The sequence below is a fragment of the Neomonachus schauinslandi genome, chromosome 7, assembly GCF_002201575.2.
Source record: "Neomonachus schauinslandi chromosome 7, ASM220157v2, whole genome shotgun sequence".
Taxonomy (NCBI): domain Eukaryota; kingdom Metazoa; phylum Chordata; class Mammalia; order Carnivora; family Phocidae; genus Neomonachus; species Neomonachus schauinslandi.
Window position 1 is genome coordinate 35,873,556 of NC_058409.1, and position 17,040 is coordinate 35,890,595.

Here is a 17,040-nt window from a genome sequence, read left to right on the forward strand (position 1 = left end):
GTATGGAGAGTTGTAGGCACAAGAATTCAAGATCCACTTCAGCTTACAGGTATATAACAAAACCTTAAAGACAATAAACAGGACTAGAATCTGATGTCTACAAGTTTGTGTATAATGTCCTAAAAACACAATTTTTTCCTCTACAATCACCCTCATCTCTATCAAAGATCATCACAGTAAGACTAATTTGTTTGCAAAATAAGTCTAGTCTCATTAGATTTGGCCTGATTATTTACATAAATGCACCAAGCATAGTGACCGACCATATAGGTTCTTTTTAAATCCTCTTTGCTGGACCTTCTCATAATGAATATTAGACCGGACTGTTAAAAGCCTCTCCAGGCTAAGAAACCAAGCCAAGAACTCACCATCAGACTTCACCTGGAATACCTACAGATTTGCATGAGTTCTTCTTTTTGAAGGTATCCTGAGGGTTCCTGAGGATAAGTTTACAGGGAACCCTTAAGCAAGGTATCAGGCTAGTTTTTCCAAGGGGCTTTTATTGGTTGCATGAAGTCAACCTTAGCTCCTTCAAACTGTCTGGTCATATTTGTTGGGGTTTTTTTTAAGATTTTATTTATTTATTCGAGAGAGAAGAGAGAGAGCACAAGTTGGGGAGGAGGGGCAGAGTGAGAGAGAGAGAGAGGGACAAGTAGACTCCCCACTGAGCAGAGTGCCCATGTCTGAATCAAATCATATTTGATTGTATACATATTCTCAAACATGACATTCCAGTCAAAGCTTTGGTAATAGAACCAATGCTTGCAATTGTGTCCTGTTAAAAGGAGAATAGATTCTATTGAACTTATGCAAATAACCATAGCGCCATGAAAATTAGAATACTCAATAGGTTTCTGAATTCTGGAGGGATCAGATAGGAAGCAAAAGTAAATGTTACATTTGTTTACAATGGTATACTTTATAAAATTACTGTAAGTCACAGATAGCTTAAGAGAAAAGAGAAAAAGCTTTCCTTAAATCTGGAAGAAAACAAAACTAAGCAATCAGCAATGTTTCAAAGAAACAGTTGTAAAAAATTTACAATCATCATCAGTTCATTCAATTCCATGTTATTAATTTTTGTTCTGCTTAAATCCAGTTTTTCCTTTAGTTCTGGAAATTCTTTTCCAGTTCAGTTTTACGATCTTAAAGTTATCAGAAACCTATAGGAAAGGGCTATCAGAGTCTTTTCCATGATTTCTTAACAGAGTCCTTTCCATGAATCTCTCTGAAGATGAAGCACCTTTACAAAAACATCAGAGTAAAATAGTAATTGTCCGTAAATGACAAAAAGACTTTTAACCAAATAGCCACGGTTATAGATAGAGTTCATTTGATAAGGAAATGTTATTTCTGCGGCACACAATAATTTAGGCTAATAGTTGGACAATATGAGAATATTGACAAATTTCTAGCAACTTTAAACAATTTCTGGAATACATATATTAGTGACAGACATTCATATATATATAACCTAAGAAGGTTTATCATCACTTCTTATTTGACAATGCTTCCCAGATAACATACCAGATAAACCTAATTAGTTTAACATCTCTCTTTAACAAGATGACAGAGCTTCTAACAATCCTCTGGGAAATCTCAAAGTTACTCTAAGGTCAGGGGCGCCTGGGTGGCTCAGTCATTAAGCGTCTGCCTTCGGCTCAGGTCATGGTCCCAGGGTCCTGGGATCGAGCCCCGCATCGAGCCCCGCATCGGGCCCCGCATCGGGCTCCCTGCTCTGCAGGGAGCCTGCTTCTCCCTCTCCCGCTCCCCCTGCTTGTGTTCCCTCTCTCACTGTCTCTCTCTCTCTGTCAAATAAATAAATAAAATCTTAAAAAAAAAAAAAAAGTTACTCTAAGGTCAAAAAGGCTGCATTTACAATTTGATTTTGGGAAATTGTCAAAATGTCAAAAGGTGACTAAATAGGATCTCAGATCATTATGAAATAATACTTAATTATCAATTTAACTATAGAAGATTTTAAAGACCAATACAGAAGGTTATATTGGGAACAAAACTTACCTTTTTAATATTGAGAAGAATGGATTTTCTTTTCTTTCTACTTCTTCTTATTTTATTTTTTTGAGAGAGAGGGTGAGCCAGACAGAGAGCACAGGAGCGGGGCAGAGGGAGAGGGAGAAGCAGATTCCCCTGCTGAGTAGGGAGCCCGACGTGGGGCTCGATCCCAGGACCCTGGGATCATGACTTGAGCTCAATCATGACTGAGCCACCCAGGCACCCCAAGAACACTAGGTTTTCTTAAGTAATCAAAGATTTGATAAAAACAAGTGAAGAGGGGCGCTTGGGTGGCTTAGTCAGTTAAGTGTCTGCCTTCAGCTCAGGTCATGACCTCAGGGTCCTAGGATTAGGCTCCCCGCCCAGCGCAGAGCCTGTTTCTCCCTCTCCTCCTTGCTTGTGCTCTCTCTTGCTATCTCTGTCTCTCTCTCCCTCAAATAAATAAAATCTTTTTTTAAAAAAAGTGAAGAAACATTACATTATTTTGATATAACACAAACTCTTTGCTTTTCAGGTTGATTACCCAAAAGGCAAAAAACAAAACAAAAAAAAACTGTACCACTGTACTTTTGATACCGAAACCCCTTCTTTAAAAACTTAAAGAAATCCATTTTAATCAGCTTGAGCACACACAAAATTTCTTTTCCAAGATTCCTTTTCCATAAACCTTCTTAAAAAGCTCTTTTTATATTCATTTAGGTTTTGGTCTATGTTTTTCTCTTTCTCATTCTAGAACACCTGGTCATTCTACTTTCCCTACCTACTTTTCATACACAGCTGTTTCCTTTTACCCTATAATTTCTAAGTGGTTTTAATTACATGTATTAATTGGAATTCTTAAACTTTAGAATCCTTTATTCCTAGTGAAAAGTAAGAAATAAGTAATTCTGGATTGTCTGTCATCTACCACTCTGTGCATCCGCAAATTTATAAATCCTTCTCACAATTTCTAGAAGTATATGTTTCCTCAGACAAATTTTTAGTGTGGCACAAAACATGTTTACGAAAAGACCCAAATATCTTTAAAAGGAAGCCAAAAGTGGATAAACCTATGTTCAGTAATTAATTTTTCAGTCCTTTATCTTATTTGGGAATGATCTAGATATTCAGTGACTAGCCATCATTTAATTTATCTCACTATATCTTTAAGGTTACCAAAAAGATTCTGGAAACCGTTTTTAAGTAGACATACCATAAAGCATAATTGTTGTTGAAGAGCTCATTTATAAACTTTTATCTTACTTAGATCTATTTAATTTACTTGTTCTTAACAATTATGTTTAGATTACTCATGAAAAATTTCATGAGACATTAAACAGCTAACCATCATTTTAAGTTACCTCTCTTGCTGACAAATTCTGTAACAGAGATAACATAAGTTTATTTGACTTTTAGTAAACCTAGGTAGAATAAAAGATTATAGTTAATGCTGCTAACTCTAAAGTCATGTGTTTTAATTAAACCAACAAGCTTAAACTAGCTTTTATATACCAAAGATTACCCTACATCACATGAACTTGAAAAACATCTGTGTTAGTTTTTATATTTCTGAGAGTATACTTGATTAATATAAACGCCTGTTTGTCTTTAAGCCATTTAAATAGAGTTCTTTACAAGTTAATTTGGGCAATACCATCCAGAATTAGAAAAATATCACACATCTGTAACATACATACATAAACATACACAAGCATACAGACAGATGCAGAAACCTTACAGCTTTCATTTGAAAATATTAGCCATAAGACAGATATGATCATGCAAAACTCACTAGTTTATAGAAGAACAGCTGGGTCCAAATTGTGTCTCTAGCAGATAGAATAAGTAAAGGTTTTACCTCTTGAGCGGCTAAAATTTTACTAATATTTGTGGAGCAGACTTTTAAGATTTTTTATTCATCTAATTTCCAAATTATTGTCTTTTTTTCCCTCCTGATCAGAATTACCTCCCTGAAGTTCACATTTCAAGAGAGGACTCTGAGTTCCTAGAGGAGACAGAACATTTACAACTCAAAGGGAAAGAAAAGGATCTAAGTTTCTTCAAGAAGGGCTTTTTTTCCCCCTCCCTAAATCCATATCTTCTACAATATCTGCAAGACTTCTGAGATAAATAGGGGAGGTTCTGGTATTAATAAAAAGGATAGGTGGGCTTTGCATTGCTTCTAGAGCCAAATTTCCGTTCTTGTAATGACTCAATTTGTAAGACAAGTACAGTTGCTCTTGACTCCTCAAAGAACTGGGTTGCAACCTGAATGACTTCAAGAGGCTGACCCAGCCATCTGACTACCTTATCCTCAATTTGCTTTTTATCAGGCAGATCTTCAACTAGGATAGAAATCAAAAGATTCCCCTGTTCTAGATTTAGATCTGTGTTTCTTTGGAATGTTTTTTTATTCCTTCCACAATGGCTTCAGAATGTTTTGCTTTTCCTCTGGATACATAGTTTCATTTTAGCTTAAGGGAGAAGATCCAAAAAAAGTTCCTATCAGGCTCTGAATATCAGCTTCCAATTTGGCCAACTTCTGAACTTCTGACCATAGAGCTACTTAAAAACAACAACAACAACAACAACAACAAAACACCTTTCAAATATCTTGTCAGGTTTCAGCCAAGACAAAGAGGAAACATTCCCAGCAGTATTTAACGATTCCATGGACACAAAAGGGGTCCCCAAAGAGGGTTGCAAAAGAAACTACCCTCCCAAGAGCCAGAGCCACCGGCAAAGATAACCAAAAGAAAGAAAGACTTCGACAGCTTTCAAAAGTCAATAGAACCCTAGCCGCAAATAGAGTACAACCGTCATTTCTGTCCGACCATACCAACCATATTTTGGGGGCCTACAACCTGACAGTTGCCAAGCCAAGTTCTCGGGACACAAAATGAGACAAACAAGAGGCAAAAGCTATCCTTGGGAGAGAAAGAATTGATAATTAATGTTTTTTTTCCCCCGCCAATCTAAACTTGGAAAGAAAGAACAATGTGAAATTTACCTCCCTCTCTCGACCAGGCACCAAAGAAAGAGACCTGGGAGAGCTGACTTTGGTTGGTATTCTTAAAATACAGATGACTTCATGCAAATATCCGGAGAAAACTAAATCTTCAACCTTCTGCCATTTTTCCTCTGGTTGAATTCAAACAATAGAAAATGTTTTACTATAAAAAATACATTCTTCATAACATATTAATACAAAAGGAGTGACTTTTTTTTTTTAATTCCATTTATTCATTTGAGACACAGAGATACAGAGAGAGAGAGAGAGCATGAGCAGGGAGAGAGGCAGAGGGAGAGGGAGAAGCAGGCTCCCCGCCGAGCCAGGAGCCCGATGCGGGGCTCGATCCCAGGACCCTGGGATCATGACCTGAGCCAAAGGCAGACGCTTAACCATCTGAGCCACCCAGGCGCCCCCAAAAGGAGTGACTTTAAGTCAAACTTAAGGTAGAATCATTTACTCAGGATTGTGCCCATTTGCAGAAAATTTTGATTGGTTATAGACATGACTTACATAATAAAATCAATCAATTTATAATCTTATAATGGGGTTCATTACTTTTTAAAAGCTCTGATGGACACCTAACCAAGTGATTAGACTTGGTGTCCCTACTGGTGGAACAGACTGATATTCTGTGCATCCTAATGTGATGCTTCATTGGCCGACTAGGTGTCCAAACCAGGACATTCTCGGTGGTGGAAGGCACTATTTACACTGGGACAGAAGGCAAATGGGAATAAATAATCATCCCACTGATGAGGTATAGTTAAAAGTTTAACGTTTATCTAATCCTGAATTTCAACCTAGCTTTTGGGTTACAAGCAGCACAGGAAATAGAAGAATGAGCTAAATGACCCCAAGAGATAACAATCAGATGCACAAAGCCACTTATGTGGGACATCCTACAAGATTACTAGTCTCACCACAAAATCAATATAGTGGGAAAAAATGCTGGGATGAGAGGATTATTCTAGATTTAAAGAGATATAACCAAATGTAATATATGAACCACGATTGTTCCTGAAGAAATTTGACTCCAGAGTTGGTATCACATGGAACTAGAGAATTATTGGCAGAATAAAGCCATGTGATTATGTGGGAAAGTATCCTTTTAGTAAGAGACACATGCTGAAATATTTAAGGTGAGGTGTCACAATGTCTGCAGTTTATTGTGAACAAGTTTATCCACCCAATATATATTTATAATTAAATATATATGCATGTATGTGAAGTAAAACAAAATCGAAAAAATGTCAACAATTCTTCGTGGTTGTTTATTGTACTACTCTAACGTTTTTCCGTTTGAAATACTTAAAATAAAAATTAGGGGCAATAATGTTCTTACAAAAATATCCAAAAATATCTAGGTCTACTTCTATGCATTTTGATTTAGACCCCAGTGTATTCTGAATCTTCCTAGGAGTAGAATTTTTATCCTCTCCTGTCTGATGTCATTTACCGGACTTTATTTTTATGTGTACTCTGGGATTTGGGAGATTATATTAGATATGTGTCTTGATGAAAGAAATGTGTAATTATTGCATATTGAGTATGAACATTATCCTTTAGCAATCTTTCCACATCTATCATTTCTAATCAGGGTAGCGCTTATAAATTAAACATATTCTTTTAATCTGCTCCTACATAACTACTAAGAGTGTGTGTGTGCGCATGTGTGTGTGTGTGTGTGTGTATGCATGAGCATGTGTGTATTTAAACCCCAGTCTGGCATTTTGAAACTCTTTTGAGATATTGCTATGGTAGAAGATTATGATAGCTATTGATCATTTGTAGAGAATTGTGAGAGTTCATGAGACTTTATATCTAGTTTACGGTCCCCTCTGCTCCACCACCAACCAAAATAGAAATTTCCAAGGCAATGCTTTAAGTGACTGTATTTCACACCACTATATTTTCCCCCTAAGGTGGTCTAAGCTCCCTCAGGGATGGGTTTTTCATTATGGACCTAGGTGACATGGGATGTAGTCTGATGGCTTTGTCCCATGTGTCCCACCGCCCCATGTCACAGGACAATCTGACAAGGAGACCAGCCCATCCAATCAAGGAGTTCTGATTAGGTCAGACATTTTCTCTCATGCTGTTATTTCCCAAAGTATGCTTCACAGAGCTAATAGTCATTTCTTGGAGCGGAAAAAAAAAGCTAATAAAGTAAGTTTATCTATAAAATAGGTAACTGGTTTCAGCCAAGTTAAACTGATTTCTTTACTGCAGAACCTCTCAGAATGTTAACTGTGCTAATGTACTTTATCAGTCTCCACTAAGAGATACATCATTTCCAAAATGTAGTGACCACAAAACTCTTTATTGTTGGAATTCTACTTCATGGGACCAGTGTTCTAGGGAATACAGTCTTGGAGATGCTGTTCTAAGATGCTCTTCTGCTTAAAAATTCCCACCTCCCACTCTCACTTCTTTGTAGTGAACAACAGTTACTGCCTACTGAGTATTTGCTATATATGAAAGAGGTATTTCAGATAGGAAAACTGGAAACTGAAGCTCAGAGAGGTTAAGTTATCTGTCCACAATTCCACAGCCATGAAATCTGACAGTTGTTATTCTCAGCTTGGTCTGACCCTAAAGTTCAGGCTTCTCAGCATTTTTGCTTCTCTCACCTCACCAAACTGACCACTTGGGGAGAAAAAAGTCAATTCCTTAAAATTTTTCTGGAACAGAAAATTATTTTATCTAGTCTAGTCGTAATCTAAAACGCTTAACAGACTTCCGAATATATGATAAGCGAGGCCTCTCTGTGGCTGGAATGTAACTGAGCTGCCCGTGTGGCTGGTTCTCTACGGTTGCCTCAGAGGAGACCCCACAGTGTGCTTTGAAATTTAACCACCTGTATTATCTGTGAATCACTGGAATGGAGCGATAGGCCATCTTTGGTGTACTTTGAAATGCTTTTTCCTCATTGCCTCTGGTAGACCTGGCACAAGGCTTTGCATCACAGGCCAAAACCCCCACGTCAGAATGTAAAGGGAAGGTTCCCAGAGGACCAAGCAGAGGGTGCGTGTAGTGGAAAAACATCAACCCTGCCAGAAACCACAGGCCAAAATCTGGGGCTTCATTAAAAAATAATAATCACTTGGGATTATTCTACCAGTGCAAAGACCCTATCCCTGTAGCCCCTGGTTTGCCAGCTAGAGAATAAGGCACTGATGTTTCTTACTCCTCTCTCACTTTTGAGTCATTATGCACTGCTACCGGACAAAAAGCAAGAAGGGATCTCAGAGGCAGCAAAATGATCCCAACACTTTCCAAAAGAACTAGAACTTGATCCACATATGTAGTTTTAAGTTTTCCAGCAGCAACATTAAAAAAGTAAAAAGAAACAAATGAAATTCATTTTAATATCCTTGAATCCAAGAAACCCAAGCTTCTATCATTTCCACACGTAATCTAATATAAGAATGGTTGTTCATAACATATTCTGTATTCTTTTTGGCTTATTAAATCTTCAAATTATGCTGATATTTTACCCTCAGAGCATCTCAATTAGTCCAGCAAACTTTCTATTAGAAATATTTGATCTGTATTCAGATTTCAGGAAATTTACAGTAGACAAGGTAGAGATTTACATACCCAACCAAGCTGGTCCCATCATACTTAAAAGTTTCCCAGTAACTGAATCGAGCATTAGTTTTAAAATGTGTAAATTAAATTAAGAACTTTCGTTCTTTAAAAAGAAGCTCTAATTGTGAAAATTGTGTGTGGTTTACCTCCTATATGCTAGAATTTTTGACAAGATAACTGGGAAATAAATAACCTTGGCTAAAAAAAAAAAAAACACTAAAATTGTCCACACTCAATGTGTTCTTCTAAATTATTTAATTAGGGATGCCTGGGTGGCTGAGTGGGTTAAGCCTCTGCCTTCGGCTCAGCACATGATCCTGGGGTCCTGGGATTGAACCCCACATCGGGTTCTCTGCTCAGCGGGGAGTCTGCTTCTCCTCCCTCTGCTGCTCCCCCTACTTGTGCTTTGTCTCTGACAAATAAAACCTTAAAAATTAATTAATTAATTAAATCATGGAAACAGTTTAAAATAGGACCATTATATGCCCAAAATCTAAGACAGTACTCTGTATTTAATAGTCTGTTTTTGGTTTGTTTCTTTGTTTTGTTTTTTAGATTCCATAAATAAGTGAAATTATATGGTATTTGTCTTTCTCTGTCTTACTTACTTCGCTTAGCATAATGCCCTCAAAGTTCATTTATGTTGTCACAAATATATATATTTTACTTTTTTTGAAATGATGTATGGAAAATTTATATTCAGGTAGACACTAATATCCTGGAGCAATCACAAATGATCTTGGTAAAAACAAAACAAAACAAAAGTTTAAATCTCCTACTATGATTGTGGATTTGTCTCCTTATATTTATATACTATTTTTAACTAGTTTGATACTATCCTCTTAATATACCAGTATATGCAGTATCAACACATTGACAACTATGAATATATAACTTAAAATAGATGTGATATATGTATCATATTTTCTTTATTCATCTGTCGAGGAACTCTTGGGTGTTTCCATGTCATGGCTATTGTAATAATGCTTCAATGAACATGGGGCGCAGATACCTTTTAAGATAGTAATTTGTTTTCTTTGCATATACACCCAGTGGTGGAATTGTTGGTAGTTCTATTTTTAAGCTTTTCAGTAACTCCATGCTGTTTTCTATGGTGGCTGCACAAATTTGCATTGCTATCAATAAGGCACAAGGGTTCCCTTTTTTCCACATCCTGGGCAGCACTTGTTATCTCTTTGTCTTTTTTATAATAGCCATTCTGGTGGGTGTGAAGTGGTATCTTCTTTCTCATTGTGGTTGTGATTTACATTTCTCTGATGATTAGTGATGTTGAGCATCTTTTGTGTGCCTGTTGTCCATTTGTATGTCTTTGGAAGGGTGTCTGTTCAGTTTCTCTGCCCATTTTTAATTGATTTTTTCTCTTGAGTTATATGATTCTATGCGTTTTTATATTTTGCATACTGGCCCTTTATCAGATATGTGATTTCCAGATATTTTCTTTCATTTTGTAGGCTGATTTTTTTTTTTCACTTTTTGATGGTTTTCTTTGCTGTGTAGAAGCTTTTGAAGTTGATGTAGTCCCACTTGTTTATGTTTGCATTTGTTTCTTTGCTTGTGGGCACCAAATCCAAAAAATCATTATTAAGACCAATGTCAAAGAGCTTACCCTCATGTTTCTTTTCAGGAGTTTTATGGTTTCAGATATTAGGTTCAAATCCTTAATTCAGGGGCGCCTGGGTGGCTCAGTGGGTTAAGCGTCTGCCTTCAGCTCAGGTCATGATCCCAGGGTCCTGGGATGGAGCCCCCACACTGGGCTCCCTGTTCAGTGGGGAGTGTACTTGTGCCTCTCCCTCTGCCTCCCCCCTCATGCTCTCTCTCTTGTACTCTCTCTCTCAAATAAATAAAATCTTTAAAAAAAAATAAAAAAATAAAATAAAAAAAAGAACTTTCGTTCTTTAGTCGCACTAGCCGCATTTCAGGGCTGAATACAAACCTGTGACTCGTGGCTACCCTATTACACAGCACAGCTAGCGCAGCAGGTCTTAAGGGGACCAGGAGTGCCCCCTTAGGGGCATTCTGGAAACATACGGAAACATTTATTTCCCAGTACTGTACTCACAATGAATGAACACCACAGATGTTTAGTGGGTGGGAGGCCAGGGATGCAGAACATTCTGCTATACGAAGGGCAGTCCTGCCCAACAGAAAACTGTCCCACTCCCCAGAAGCCCGCGTAGGTAAAACACCTGTTTATAATTATCTGACTCTAGAACCTGTTCGTTTGTGTGTTTGTGGGTGTGAGCAGGGAGCTCAGCTTTAATACACAATACATGTGGGGGGACCGAAAATTCCTATAAACTAAGGGAAGTTTGTACTTTATTTTACTCAGAGCTCTGCCAAGCGCTGTCTACCATTTTAGAAAATCCCTTCACAGACTGAAAGGCTGCTCCTCTCTCAGACAGCATGCAGGGCTGTCGCATTCACAGGGCTCCTAGACAGAGGCAGAATATCTGACCACTTTATTATCACATCTCCTAGGGACATCACACCCAAGCATTTGCTATTACAATACACAGTATTTTATTATCAATTACTTTCCCTTTCTTTCTACTTATACTCAAGGTTTTTTGAGAACAAGGGTGTTGTGTTGGTTTTTGAAGCTCTCTTTCTAGGTGGATTATTTAATCGACTAGTTTCATTCTAGAATAGTAAAGGGCTGTCAGGAAATAAGTGTTACTGAAAGCACGCCTTGCCTTGCGTCTGAGGCCCGACAGTCACTGCTCCACGAAGTGTGGCTAGTTCCAGCCAATGAGGACTGCCACCTGCAGGGAGGGAAGCGAACTGAGGCTGCATCCAGGAACCCAACCCACGAGGAAAGAATGTGGGTCAGGAAAAGGCTGCTTCACTTAAAGAAATAGGTATTTTGCACTTCCGAGGTTGAAAGTCCTCTGCTTCTAGAAGATAAGGCTATGGAAATGATGGAACAACCATGGCTCTGCTCCCAAGTCGTTCGCAGTCCATATGGGAAAGTACTGGATGTGGATCTGTGGGGTGAGGATCAGGTCAAGTGGACAAGAATGAGTGGCTGCTCAGAGACACTCCCCACCCGCTTCAGACCTCTCTGCTGGTAACTTTTTCCAGTTAGTTGATCTAGGAAAATGTAACAACAGTGCTAAATTTTCTGCACATATATATTTTTTTCAAAATTTACACCAACCTAGAAAATCTATATAAAAACTTGACACAAGTGATGCATGAAAACAGCCTCTTGTAGGATAAATTTTAAAAATTAGAGTGGCATAAAGGATAAAACAAAAGGTCTGCTTTGCTCTTCCAAAATAAGTAACTATTACTGTAAGTCTAGAATATGGCCTTCCCAACATTTTATGCATTTATATACATATGCATGCAAATACAAGTAGATGGCTTTGGTGTTTTTTATTTTTGTATTTTTTTAAGATTTTATTAATTATCTGACACAAAGAGAGAGAGTACAAGCAGGGCGAGCTGCAGGGAGAGGGGGAAGCAGGCTCCCACTGAGCAGGGAGACCAATGCGGGACTAGATCCCAGGACCCTGGGATCATGACCTGAGCCGAAGGCAGACGCTTAATGACTGAGCCACCCAGGTGCCCCTCTTTGGTGTTCTTTAAACATAAATGAAATTATAATATATACATATAGGCACATGTATACAGACACATATGTGTATATAACTCCATTTATATTCAAATATATATATTAATAGCTTTACAACTTGATTTAATTTAAAAATATATCTTGGACATCTTTCCACGTCAATTCCTAGGGGTCCCTCTCATTGATTTTAAGAGTCCGTAATAACTCATTGTAAATCATTCATTCATTCTTCAACAAATATTTATTAAGAACTGACTATATGCTTCAAACTATTCTAGGTGCTGGGGATATAACAGTAAACAACAACAAAAGCAAAAAAAAAAAAAATCCTGCCATCAAAGAACTTACATTCCAGTGGCAAGAAACAGACAATACACTTAATAAGTTAATAATATATAGTACATGAAAAAGTGGTAACAGCTAAGAAAAAAATAAAGCAGGGTAAATGGGATTGGACAAACTAAACTCAGAGTGGGGTAGAATGCAATTACAGAGTAGATAGGGGCGCCTGCGTGGCTCAGTTGGTTAAGCGTCTACCTTCTGCTCAGGTCATGATCACCCAGCATTGGACTCCCTGCTCAACCCAGAGTCTGCTCCTCCCTCTCCCTCTGCCCCTCCTTCCCACTCCCCCAAACCCCACTCCCCCGTCATGCGCTCACTCTCTCAAATAAATACATAAAACATCTTTTAAAAGACAACAACACCGGGGGGGGGGAGATGGTGGAGGAGTAGGGGACACTATTTCAACTGGTCCCCAGAATTGAGCTGGATATCTACCAGACCACTCTGAGCACCCACGAAACCAGCCTGAGATGTAAGAAGATCTGGATCTCTACAAACAGAATATCGCAGGCGGTTGGTTTTGAGGTACGAAGCAGAGAGCCGTGATTCTGCGGGCAGATATCATAGGATAAACGGCAGCGGGAGGGTGCCTGGACGTGGGGATCCTACACCGCCCGTGAGTGACAGCCTCGCGTGCTGGGGACGGGGCACAGACTCGCAGACCAGTAGCAGCGGGGAAAGGACTTTAGGGCAGCCCCCCCGACGGAAACCCGGAGCAGCGGGGTGGCGTGCGCCAAGTGGGAGTGGCTGGCGGTTTTAGAAGCACAAAGGGCAGAGACAAGCCCCGACCTGGAGGCAGGACTGGGGGCGCTGCGGAGGGGCGCACAACCCAGGACGCTGCAGTTTATAGCAGCACGGACAGAAACGGAGACAGTGTGGCCTGGAGAACTCACTGAAGAACAGACTGCTATCTCTCTGCTCTGAGGCAGAGGGCTGGAAATGGTCTCTTCTGCTCTGACTCACGGAAGAGACGCGGAAAGCCACCAGGGAAAGCTGCCAGAGAACAAAAGCCCCCAAAACTGATTCCCGCTGAGCCTATCCCCCGCCACAGGGGCGCAGGGCAACTCCGCCCAAACAGGGTTGCCTGAGTAACAGCGCGGCAGGCCCCTCCCCCAGAAGACAGGCTAGGAAAACAGGAGGCCAGCAACCCTAAGGTCCCAAGAAAACAGGTGCATCTTGCTTGGGTTCTGGTCAATAATTTGGACTCTATACATTCCCTCAAACACCCATCAACAGAATGACTAGGAGGAGGAGCCCCCAAAACAGAAAAGACTCAGAGACTGACCTATGCTGCAGATTTACAAATGAATGCAGATATAACCAAGATGTCGGAGATGAAATGCAGGCTAGCAATTGTGAAGACAATGGCTAGAATGGAGAAATCAATTAATGGCAACATAGAGTCTCTAAGGGCAGAAATGAAAGGTGAATTGGCAGAACTTAAAAATACTATCAATGAGATCCAATCCAATCTAGATAATCTACCAGGTAACTGAGGCAGAAGAGCGCATAAGTGACCTGGAAGACAATATAATAGATAAAAAGGGAAAAGAGGAGGCCAGGGAAAAACAACTCAGAATCCGTGAAAATAGAATCAGAGAAATAAGTGACACCATGAAGCATTCCAATGTCAGAATAATTGGAATCCCGGGGGAGTGGAGAGAGAGAGAGGACTAGAAGATGTATTTGAGCAAATCGTAGCTGAGAACTTCCCTAATCTGGGGAATGAAACAAACATTCGCGTCCTAGAGGCACAGAGGACCCCTCCCAAGATCAAGGAAAACAGGCCAACACCCCGGCATGTAATAGTAAAACTTGCAAATCTTAGAACCAAGGAAACCATCTTAGGGGGAAGAGATTCCTTATGTACAGAGGGAGGAACATCAGAATAACGTCAGATCTATCCACAGAGACCTGGCAAGCCAGAAAGGCCTGGCAAGACATATTCAGGGTACTAAATGAGAAGAACATGCAGCCAAGAATACTTTATCCAGCAAGGCTGTCATTTAGAATGGATGAAGAGATGCAGAGCTTCCACGACCGGCAGAAACTGAAAGAATATGTGACCACTAAGCCGGCCCTGCAAGAAATATTAAGGGGGGTTCTATAAAAGGAGAAAGACCCCAAGAGTGATATACAACAGAAATTTACAGGGACAATCTATAAAAACAACGTCTTCACAGGCAACATGATGACAATTAATTCATATCTTTCCATAATCACTCTCGACGTGAATGGCCTAAACACTCCCATAAAACGGCACAGGGTTGCAGATTGGATAAAAAGACAGAACCCATCCATATGCTGCCTCCAAGAGACTCATTTTGAATCTAAAGATACATCCAGACTGAAAGTGAAGGGATGGAGATCCATCTTCCATGCCAGTGGACCTCAAAAGAAAGCTGGGGTAGCAATTCTTATATCAGACAAATTATATTTTAAACTAAAGTCTATAATTAGAGACACAGAAGGACACTATATCATTCTTAAAGGGTCTATCCAACAAGAAGATCTAACAATTATAAATATCTATGCCCCCAACATGGGAGCAGCCATCTTCATAAGCCAACTGTTAACCAAAATAGAGTCATATTGATAACAATACGTTAACTGTAGGAGACCTCAATACTCCACTCTCAGCAATGGACAGATCATCTAAGCAGAAAATCAACAAGGAAACAAGAGCTTTGAATGATACATTGGACCAGATGGACCTCATAGATATTTACAGAACATTCCACCCTAAAACAACAGAATACTCATTCTTCTCGAGCGTGCGTGGAACTTTCTCCAAAACAGACCACATACTGGGTCACAAATCAGGTCTCAACTGATACCAAAAGACTGAGATTATTCCCTGCATATTCTCAGACCACAATGCTTTAAAACTGGAACTCAATCACAAGAAAAAATTTGGCAGAAATTCAAACACTTGGAAGCTAAAGACCACTCTGCTCAAGAACATTTGGGTCAACCAGGAAATCAAAGAAGAACTTACACAATTCATGGAAATCAATGAGAACGAAAACACATCGGTCCAAAACCGATGGGATACTGCAAAGGCAGTCCTAAGGGGGAAATACATAGCCATCCAAGCCTCACTCAAAAAATAGAAAAATCCCGAATTCACCAACTAACTCTACACCTTAAAGAACTAGAGAAAAAGCAACAAACGACGCCTAAGCCACACATTAGAAGAGAAATAATTAAAATTAGAGCAGAAATCAATGAATTAGAAACCAGAAACACAGTAGATCAGATCAACGAAACTAGAAGTTGGTTCTTTGAAAGAATTAATAAAATCGATAAACCACTGGCCAGAATTATCCAAAAGAAAAGAGAAAGGACCCAAATTAATAAAATTATGAATGAAAGGGGAGAGATCACGACTAACACCAAGGAAATAGAAACAATTATTAGAAATTATTATCAACAACTATATGCCAATAAACTGAGCAATCTGGATGAAATGGAGGCCTTCCTAGAAACCTATAAGCTGCCAAGACTGAAACAGGAAGAAATTGACAACCTGAATAGGCCAATAACCAGTAACGAGATTGAAGCAGTGATCAAAAACCTCCCAAAAAACAAGAGTCCAGGGCCTGATGGATTCCCTGGGGAATTCTACCAAACATTCAAAGAAGAAATAATACCTATTCTACTGAAGCTGTTTCAAAAAATAGAAACAGAAGGAAAACTTCCAAACTCATTCTATGAGGCCAGCATTACCTTAATGCTGGCAGGCAAAGACCCCATCAAAAAGGAGAATTTTAGACCGATATCCCTGATGAATATGGATTCCAAAATCCTCAACAAAATCCCAGCTAATATGATTCAACAATATATTAAAAGGATCATCCACCACGACCAAGTGGGATTTACCCCGGGATGCAAGGGTGGTTCAACATTCGCAAATCAATCAATGTGATAGAACACATTAATAAGAGGAGGGAGAAGAACCATATGGTCCTCTCAATTGATGCAGAAAAAGCATTTGACAAAATACAACATCCTTTCCTGATTAAAACTCTTCAGAGCATAGGGATAGAGGGATCATTCCTCAAGTTCATAAAATCCATCTATGAAAAACCCACAGCGAATATCATCCTCAATGGGGAAAAGCTGAGAGCCTTTCCCTTAAGATCAGGAACACGTCAAGGATACCCACTCTCGCCACTATTGTTCAACATAGTATTAGAAGTCCTAGCAACAGCAATCAGACAACAAAAAGAAATGAAAGGTATACAAATTGGCAAAGAAGAAGTCAAACTCTCTCTTTTCGCAGATGACATGATACTTTCTGTGGAAAACCCAAAAGACTCCACCCCCAAATTACTAGAACTCATACAGCAATTCAGTAATGTGGCAGGATACAAAGTCAATGCACAGAAATCAGCTGCTTTCTTATACAGTAACAACGCAACTGTAGAAAGAGAAATTAGAGAAATGATTCCATTTACAATAGCACCAAAAACCATAAGATACCTCGGAATAAACCTAA